This window comes from Dreissena polymorpha, chromosome 3 (genome assembly GCF_020536995.1).
Source record: "Dreissena polymorpha isolate Duluth1 chromosome 3, UMN_Dpol_1.0, whole genome shotgun sequence".
NCBI classification, from domain to species: domain Eukaryota; kingdom Metazoa; phylum Mollusca; class Bivalvia; order Myida; family Dreissenidae; genus Dreissena; species Dreissena polymorpha.
This window is the reverse complement of record NC_068357.1, coordinates 68,668,516-68,679,352: the sequence shown is the minus strand read 5'-3', so window position 1 is coordinate 68,679,352 and position 10,837 is coordinate 68,668,516. Positions and strand designations below refer to the sequence as shown.

Below are 10,837 nucleotides of genomic sequence, written 5' to 3'. Positions count from 1 at the left end.
ATTTTGTAAGTTCTACTAAGCGAAATGAATAAGCACAAGGTAGCAGCTCACATGAAGTAAGCCGAATGCATTAAGACGAATGCATTAGTAATACTGAATTCATACACGACGGAGAACCAGAGTTGTCGGTCGTTTACGGTATTTTTCGTAAAAGGTTAATATTTAGAACGGTGTTGTATTATATATCTACCAGATGAATTACTCTACCGCGTCGTTTCGAACGCATTTTCCACTGTTCTTATTCAGGTAAATATGGAAGGGAATATCTGCCAGTCCTTTCATGTTGACAAATGACAATTACATATTGCTAAATGACAATTGCATACAGCTAAATGACAATTGCATTTTGCTTTATTTTATTTGTCACAAAATAACTGCGTCTTCCTTGCGTCTTTATGCTTGTTTCTATCAGTTAGTGAAATACTGTTTGCATACTTCTTTTTAATGTTTACTCGATGTATGTTAATCATGTATTCTTGCGAGTAAATGACAAAGGCATTATTTCTGTAAAAATGTTCATGTGGCTATCGTCTTGTTGCTGAACTATTATCATTTCAATACTTAGTAATGCTAAAAAATGGCATATTTTGTAAGTTCTACTAAGCGAAATGAATAAGCACAAGGCAGCAGCTCACATGAAGTAAGCCGAATGCATTAAGACGAATTCATTAGTAATACTGAATTCATACACGACGGAGAACCAGAGTTTTCAGTAGTTTTCGGTAGTTTTCGTAAAAGGTTAATATTTATAACGGTGTTGTATTATATATCTACCAGATGAATTACTCTACAGCGTCGTTTCGAACGTATTTTCCACTGTTCTTATTCAGGTAAAGTTTACTTGTTTATTGTACTGTTTTATAAGGTAAATTGCATACGATTACAAGTAATCCCCATTTCGAAAGTTGAGTTGTCATTTTGTTTGAGATTAAGGTCTATTTGAAGTTAATGGACGTAATATTGTTTTCAATTACTTGTCAAACGTCCCATATAGTATCATTGTAACGAAGGTGGGTTACGATGATCAAAACGTCTTACTGTTGGCATGTTTGAATTTAACTATTACTTCCATACTATTTTCATCGCATATCTTCGTAACCCTGTCTTTATCTAATCCAATCGTACCTAGGTTGGTAAAATTGTATCTTATTCAAATTTTTGATTATAATTGTTTTTTTTACTAGTTTATCCCCAATACGGCATGGACATTCATATATAGAGCTAATTAAAATGGAAAGCAACGTGAGAAAATAAGTATGCACAGTTACCTCATTAACGAACAAAAATAATTATGTATTTTTGAATAAAATGGTTTCTCTCTTTCATTTCAAATAATTATATTTCTCATACTGTTTTATACTATTATCAACATATGTTGACCATCTTACACCTATTTCTGTATATTGGGTAAGCGATGACTTTGGATAGGTACCAGTTGACCAAAAAAAGGGTTAAAGTTGACCAAAATGGGTTTGAGTTGACCACAGTACGGATTGAACAGTTACCTAACAGGTGTCTTCAAACAGCCACATTTAATGAAGATTTTTCTTTTATACGCTTAAATGGCAGATCGATCTTGTTTTGTTTTTCTTTGCATCTAAAATGTGTAGCTCAGTGACTCAGTTAATGTTTACGGTTTGTAACTCAGGGGTCCTGGGTTCGATTCTCACATGCGGTGCTGATTTTTTTTCATAGGAGTTTCCTCTGGCGAGACTGCAGAGCCCTAGCCTAGTACTGGTGAAACCCAGGAAGCATAATTAAGTGAATCTTTGCCTTAATGTAAGTTAAATACACGGCATAAACACCATACAAAAAACACATAAAGATGTTAGTACATGTAGGACAATAGTGAAGATTTCCCATAAAGATTGTACTTAGATGATCAAAGCAGATAAGACCATATTTCTGTGAAAAAAATGTAGAAACTTAAATCAGCAAGTGTAATATCTGACTACGTAACAGTTATTATCTCTCGAATCTATGATTATACTACATAATGGTGACTTGTTTTTATAAATAAAAAATAATGTACATGAATACATTTGCAGATATGATCTAACAGCAAAGAGCAGCTGCTCTTTTAAGGCAGGCAGCAGATTTGTTGAATGTCAACACATGTGTCAGGAGTACACAATACCAGCACCTGCACCAGTAACCTCTGTCAGTAGCACTAGTGCTGCAAAGGCAATTTTTGCACCCGACAGTAAAAGAAGGAGGCATGGACATGCAAATACAGGAACTGTGGCAGTGTCAGCACTGGACTATTACACCCAGGTGTAATCAGGTAGTCATCACTAAAGAGGCCTGTGCTAGATATTTTGGAACTACAGTCTATACCACACTATTTCTTTTTTAATGTAAAGATTTCTATTGTTTCATAATATGCATGCATATACATCTTATTTTACTGTGCAAATTTAAAGGGATCTTTTCACGCTTTGGTAAATTGACAAAATTGAAAAAAGTTGTTTTAGATTCGCAAATTTTCGTTTTAGTTATGATATAAGTGAGGAAACAGTAATACTGAACATTTACCATGCTCTAATATAGCCATTATATGCATCTTTTGACGATTTTAAAACCTAAAAATTATAAAGCGTTGCAACGCGAAACGATTGAATAATTTGGAGAGTTCTGTTTTTGTCGTTAAATTGTGTGCAACTACGAAGATTACTTAAATAAGGTATAAAATACGTGAAGTACGTGTACTCGGCGGAATAGCTCAGTAGGCTAAAGCGTTTTTACTTCAGGATTCTGGCAGGACTCCAGGGGTCACTGGTTCGAAACCTGCTCCGGGCAATGTTCTTTTCCTTTTTTAATTTTATTCTTGATTTTTTACTGGAGCTTTTACGATCCAATGTTTACATTTATCAATATAAAGAATTTAATGAATAAGTTAAAAAATGCCAAAATCTGTGAAAAGGCCCCTTTAAAGAAGTCATTTATTATTAAAATTATTATTGTTTACAAGACCTTCCTGTACTTTCAATTTGTTCTTGAAACTCACTACATAATTAATGATTAGGAAAAATTATTTTAGCAGCTAACTCTAAAAAGGTTTATGGAATGAGTTCCATAGTTAAGGATATTTCAAAAACTTTAAAATTAAAAAAAAATAATTCCCAAGTGTACCCGTCCTTTTTCCAATTGGGCAAAGACATCGCTGCAATACAGAAAATAAGATTCCACAACACGGCACTTATAAGTACTGTATACAAATTAACATGTGTATCAAGTTGAGTCATGTTCAAACTGCACATGTTATACCGGTAACTCTGGTGGCATCAGTTAAAGTATTAAAATGTTTTTTTGCCCGTAAAATCCAAGGTAAACAACTATAATAAGTTATCAGTTATACAATTGCATAAACTAAACGTTTCTTAATAAGGCCTAAGCTCTTGCATAAATCAAGCTAAATATTAAATGATTTCAACCTTAACAAGACAAATGTGTTGCATTTACTTCCCTACTGTAAATGCAGGTTCCTGGTTACAACTAATGACCACCTGTTGAAGGAGCTAGACGTTACCAGGGAGAGACACCAGCACAAAGGTGAATCCGATTAACTGGAGCTACAAGCAGCTTAAGAAAAACCTTCAGGGACCAGTCTAAATGTTCTGATAATGATAATAGTGTGTTATGTGTTTTATTGCTAAGAATTTTGGCTACTCTCTATCCAATATCTAAAGTGGTATTTTATTAAGATTAAGAAAATAATAAGGCCAATCTTAATAAGAAATATTCTGCTGTAGCATATTGAACTGTTTATTTAATCATGCAGCAATTTGTTGTTTGCCATTTGATCATTTGGCATGCTTAAGCTCAACATAATATAAGAGAAATTGATTTCTTTCACATTATTTTACTTATCTTGCAATGATTTTTCAAGCATCTTTTTCCAACATCTTGTAGATTGGTAAGCAGATATGTTCTTGCTAGATTTCAATGGTGTAGTTTTTTAGTAAAAATGTCATGCCTTTCTATTGTGTTGTGCTGACATTTAGACATTAGTTATAATTTTTTTTGCAGTGAACAGCCTAGGTTCAGTAGACCTGGTGCATGTATTCAATCAAATTGAGCCGCGTTCTGGTGAAATTAGCATGTGTGTGAAATGTCGTCCCAGATTAGCTTATGTGGTCCACACATGCGTATCTGGGACAACACTTTCGGCCTAGACTGGATTTTCTTTTTCAAAATTCTTTCTTTGAACGAAAAATCTCATAAAACCAGAAAGTGTCTTCCCTGATTAGCCTGTGCGGAGCGTACAAGTTAATCTGCGACAGCACTCTAGGAACATGCATTAAACCCCATTTTCCCAAAGCAAGGGTCAATTGTATTTACTTCCTTTCAGTATTTACACGCCCTTTATTTTCGAATCATACAGATTCTAAATGCCCATTTATTGTAGGCTGAATATTCAGGTATAACCAAAAAGTGTCATAAGATCTTTGTTAAGACAGGGCCCTGAATTCTAGCATTTAATGAGGTATGTGCTTTTCCACACTTATTCTATGTCTTTTAAAAGTAAAAGGTGAACACTAGCAACAATATAATTTGCTACCAAAAATGTTTTTCATGAATATTACTTCTTTTACATGAAAGAAGTTAACATGTGTAAAAAAAAATTTGGCAAACAAAATGATGGGTATTAATTTCTTTGTGATTCTATGCATTTATTTTACATAAATTATAAAACCATGAGGAAGTATATGTAATTAACAAATATAAATCAGTTTATTTAATGTTCATCCAGGCATATACATATAACCAGACAGTAGTGCAATCTCAAATGTATATGTAGGTTTTTAACTTATATTGCACCACTGTATAGACTGTTTTGAAAACAATTGTATGATCATGTTAAAGTTGCATATGTCTAGTCATAAGCAGAATGTGTGGGATACACTAGCAACAGGACCAGAGTGTTCATTTTGTTTTCAGATGATGTTTATTTAATGTGTGTTTCATCCTAATATTTATTGAACCAGTATGCCATGTAATACATATATTTCCTGATAAAAGTTTAAAAAAGGTTATTCAGTATTTAGATTATGTTGAAACGCTATTTCATCATGGATGGCTTCATCCACAGTCACTGCAAGACAGACAGCGACAACATAATTGAGCCAAGGTCTGGGAAAATGGGTCTAAATGCATGTGTGTCAAGTGTCAAGTGTTAATCAGGGCAAATCAGCGATGACATTTTACCTTAATGGAATTGTTCGATAAAAAAGTCTCTGGCGGAAAATGTTGTCCCTGATAAGCCTGTGCAGACGGTACAGGCTAATCTGAGACAACAATTGAGCACATGCATTGAGTCCAATTTTTCCAGAGTCAGACTCAAATGTTAAAGCAATGCACTATTAAAAATATATTCAATGAAGAGCAGCAATAGTGGTTTGCAATTTATTGAAAATCTCGTAATTGTTCAAATAAAAAAGATTTATTCATTATTTACAACAAGATGCAATCATCTTTCCAAAACAACAACACAGTTTGCATTTCTTGTAAACTTTAAAAGGCTATTCACACTATATGATAAATTAAACTAGTATTTATTATAAACAATTCCATACTAAAGAAGCACATACAGTTCTCACTATTCTATTTATAGCAATTCATATTGATTTCAACAACAACTACCATAAACAACATTCCCATTTGCATCTTTTAAAAGGAAGTATTTTAAATGCTATTTCAAAACACAACCTATCATGGAAACAAAATGTTGACTTTTGAAGAGGCACTGTTGTATAAAGCTCTTTCTTAAAATGAACGTTTTTTAGTAATCAAGATAGAAAATTACAGTACCTCTTCGACTCCTTCAAAATATATTGGTACATACACAATAAATACAAACTCATACTGATGTAACAACCGGTAACATGCAGTCTGATTTCGGGTTTTCTGCTGAAACACCCTTTATAGGTCGAACCAACGCAGTGACAATATAATAGTGAGCAATGGATACAGAGTCTGATGCCGTACCGATTGCGTCACAGGGGCATATTGCTTATCATGAGGAGTACAAATATTTAACTTAAATCAGTAAAGTTTTTGGTCATTTTTTCAATTTTCTTGTGTAACATTTTGTTTTAGCACTGCGTCATCATTTTCTGTCAGTTGCCAGTTCTATCATCAACGCTCAATCATCAACTTCATTGACTACATGTATTAAAAAGAAAAGACTTGAACTTCTTTATATCAAAAAAGTTTAATACGCGGGATATCATAATTTGAAAATTATAATGTAAACAAAGATTCTTACAACCTGAAACGGTCCCGGATTAAACTCGACGCCGGCCATAAAGAGGAGAATTCCAATAAAGGCGAAAACGCCAACCACCCGAAGTGTGTCTAGGTCCAAAATAGACCCAGACCTGGCCGTAAAACACCCGATCCTCGCTCGGTACGTTCCGATGTCTACAATGATTGTAACATCGAAGTGTACAGTGCGACACTTTGTTTAATATACGGATTTTCCTTATCATTTTGCTGAGCCATTTGGCATCAATTGAAGTTATTAAAATGAAATAATTATCTGCCTCAACATGAACCAATTGTACTCAATGATAATATTTGTTTGTGAATATCATAGTGCCTCAAATTCATTAAATTGCCTCAATTTCTTATATAGATTTTATTCTTTGACATAAATTTTCCTTTTTTTCCCTTGTAATCTCAACATTGCTCTGCAAATTTTAGCGTGGCTACGGCGCTGATAGGCTAAACATATGTCCCCGAATTAAAAACAAATGTAGAAATATTTGAGACAAGTCATATCAACCTGAAAGAAAATTTGTAGATATCATTGCAAAAAGCCAATTGAACTGCAACGCACTTAAATATAACTGAACTTTATTTATCCAGGTTAAAAAAAAATTGAACTGTTCAAATTTTACTTGCTATTGTTGGGAAACCGTCAGAGCTTTGTGAACTACATATACATTTGAAATTCACAGTTTAGACATTTTTTGTCTTCTGAAGAAAGTTATTTATATATACATGTATTTCGTCATCATTGCCTGCAAGTGTATTACAGAAACTTGTTCATTAAATTCAGGTTGTGCACGCATAAATTTGATAAACAAACAAACTCAAGCAAATCCAAATTGACCGTGTTCTGTAAAAAGGGGGTTTAATGCATGTGCGTAAAGGGTCGTCCCAGATTTGCCTGTGCAGTCCGACGACACTTTCCGCATTTATGATATGTTCTCGTTTAAAGAAAGTCCATTCTTATTAAAAATGAAGTTAAGGCGGAAAGTGTCGTCTCCGTTTAGCCTGTGCGGACTGCACAGGCTAATCAGGGACGACACTTTAAGCATATGCAAAAAAACTTTTCAAAGAGCACGGCCCAAATGATTGTTTTAGATATCAGCACCCGATTGTATAAACAGTTAACCCGGCGGTTAACCACATACCGGCGGTTAAAAATCGGTAACATGTTGGTTACTGGTCGGTAAGCGTTTGTATAAAATTTGGTTAGTTATACCGATCGGTTAAAACCCAGTTAAAACATACCCTGCTTCCCTAGGTGGGTTAATACAAGTAACCGAGAGGTAATTTACATAAAATGGCCGCGGCGCGCGACATTATAAAAGCTAATTATCGACGACCTTCACAATTTCGACGAGTAAACAGACAATTGCAGCGACTGACACTTTATTTGACTTAATTTACAGGGCAACACGATTTCCGACTTCGGACGACGAATTTAAGGACGCACAGAACGTGTTTCTTATATTCTGTTATGGGTATGTCGTTTATGATCCGATGCATCAATGGCGCCCATGTTAAAATCATTTCTCCGAGAACAGGGAACAATATAAGTACAAACAAAACACATTCGAACTAGTATCTTACCTTTAATAATCCTTTAAAATCCATAAATAATCCATTTAATTCAATGATTGACGAGTTTGCATCTAGGGTCTTTGATAATTATTTTAGCATAGTTAAATAAAGACCCTTATGCCATCATATCATTATATTCAAATGAGAACTCAATAAACTTTCTTCTTCGTCACACGCTACGTCATGTACTCTATGTACATTACTGCTGTTAAAATGAACCGGAGCAGTTTATCAAATGTGTCGTGTTCTGAGAAAAATGGGCATAATGCATGTGCTTAAAGCGGGTATATACGATTTTTATATGTGCTGAATTGTTAAATATTGATACAAATATGTTATAATAACACACAATATGCAAGAAAAATGATACATTTAAGACGAATTTCATAAAATACAGCAAATACAAATTAGGGCCCTGAGCCGATTGTGACGAAGATAATTCGTAATTATTTTCCTACAATAACCGATGCATTCGTCTTTTTAGTAAGTGTGTGTGTGTCGTATGAATCGATATCGCTGCAGGAATTTCAAATGAACCGTTAAACTAAATTTAGATTCACATCGTACATGCATGATATACATGCTGGCGAATTCGGCTGTACAGCCTTTTTCGATTTCAGAATTAAATATCTGGCTTATTTAGCATTTTTCGACACATGTTCTTCTTAACTTTTATTTTAGTTCATATTGAAATATATGTATAATAAATTTTTACACATTTTATATTAATAAATAAATATTTGACAAGATCGTATATACCCGCTTTAAAGTGTCGTCCCATATTAGCCTGTGCAGTTCGCACAGGCTAAGCAGGGACGACACTTTCCGCTTTTATGACATTTTTTGTTTAAATGAAGTCCCTTCTTAGCAAAAATCAATTTTTGGCGGAAAGTGTCGTCCCTGATTATCCTGTGCGAACTTAACAAGCAAATATGGGACGACACTTTACGCACATGCATTATGCCCAGTTTTCTCAGAACACGACACAAATAATAGCCGTTGGTGAACTCGGTTGCATTTGCAGATTTCTGCATACAAAGATATATTTAAACTTGAACAATGTTTTATTTGTCTATGGTAAATCCCTTATTGTACAAGAAAGTAAGTAAGTTTATTGTAAACATAAGCAAAATTAGAAGAATAGTCTAGCATTTTACGACGACCATGTTTAATTTTTATGTTACATCTAGAACAAATAAATGAATAGACGTCTTTGTAAGCACTCTCTTGCAGTTTGGAAGCACCAGGGATTTCGCTAAATGATACAAATCCCGACATCATTATCAATTTGTCCCTGGTCATTTTGACGAACTCATAGTTAAAATCCACACTTTATTTTATTGTGAATTCATTTGTAAATGAATTTGATAAAAAAAAGCATGTCGCTGTTTATAAACGTGACACTTCGAGCGAAAATAACGTCATTAGAAAATGCATTGTGGGAATGTTTTGGTTAAAGTTACCGGTGGTAAAATTCCACTATGCGCGGTTATGTTACTTTGCGGTATATCGTGCATTCTATACATAAATGGTGACGTCACTACGTTATTGTCACCTCTATACTTAGACGCATCACGCACCTCCATTTGGAGGCATTTATGACTACGACACAAAGAAGTCCGCGGATGAATGAAGAATTTGCTTTATAAGTAAACTTTCATGTTATGATTTAAAGGTTACGTATAATTTTGTTCAGTCTTACGGTCTTATGTTAGTATCAATTAAAATTTTCGTAAGTTTTCAACAATTTCGCTCTTTATTCATTTTTTTAAACTGTACTTTCACTTTCGGTTGTATAACAACATGTATCCTTTATTGACGAAAGTTTGCAATGAAATAGCGTTTTCAAAACCGCTTAAAAAGTTTCAGAAGGTGTATCTGATGCATGTTATGAATAGACACAATGTCATAGCTATATTGCCGACTAGTATGGGAACAATTTGGTATTTCAAGTGGCTCCATTTGCATTGCAAGAGAAGTTCAAATTGACTTGTTCAGTTTGTTAAATTTTGACACCCTAATTATGTATTTTTTTATAAGTGCCTGATAGATTTTTTTCTTTAAATAATTGAGATCAATGAAAATTTTAGTAAAAGCACAGCATTGATGTTCTATGATGGTCATTTTTTAGTGGAATAGTATGTTACAATAAAACATATATAACTATTGTATTAATGAATTTAGATTAGGTGTCATCTTTAAATGGGGTAGTAATTCATTATATGAGATTAGCACATTATATAGTTGAAAAATAAATAACACTTTAATGACTTACCATAGTAAAATAAAGTAGCATAGAATATGTTGCAGGTCATAAAATGTAAAACTGAAATTGAAGAAGCTTTACAAATATTTTACACTGACAACACTGTTGGTTTTCCAAAAAAAATCCTTCCTATCTACCTGCCCTAGTGTTTTGGGGCAAATTTGAATATTATTAATATCATTGAGTTAAATTATTAAAATATCAATATGTTTTGATTACATTAGCTTATTTTATTATTAATAATAAATACTTTGCAAGGAAAGTCCAATTTTGTTTTAATTAGTCTTAATTAGGTACTAGTAAAATTGAAAATATCAGTGACATCCAAAACTTATATGCATATGAATGCATATTTTCTTTGACAGTTACATAGTACCCTATTTAATTGGATTAAAAACAACAAATAACTATAGTTCCACAACCCAGCCCAAGTTGACTCAAACTGAATTAATTCATCAATTGATCCTATTTAATTATATTAAAAACAACATGTGTAAGATTTTGAGAATATCCCATGTATTCCTCTAGTATTCCTCTAGTACACCAACATGCACGTCTTACTAATGATTTACATGCACTCCTTAAACAGTTTAACAAAAATAATGAATGATTAATCCAAAGAAAACAACAAACAAGCTGCTTCATATAAAAAGTTAATTACATAAGATTACATAAGCAAAATAATCATTTTGATAATCAATCAAGATTATACTTCAA

General features: G+C 33.3%; 1 long non-coding RNA gene across 1 annotated transcript; it reads left to right on the top strand.

The window, feature by feature from the left end:
• Positions 1-757: 757 nt before the first annotated feature.
• Positions 758-3,948, top strand: LOC127874660 (uncharacterized). Its single transcript, XR_008047038.1, has 3 exons — positions 758-830; positions 2,049-2,284; positions 3,482-3,948. It is a non-coding gene; the product is annotated as an uncharacterized LOC127874660 (long non-coding RNA).
• The last annotated feature ends 6,889 nt before the right edge of the window (positions 3,949-10,837 follow it).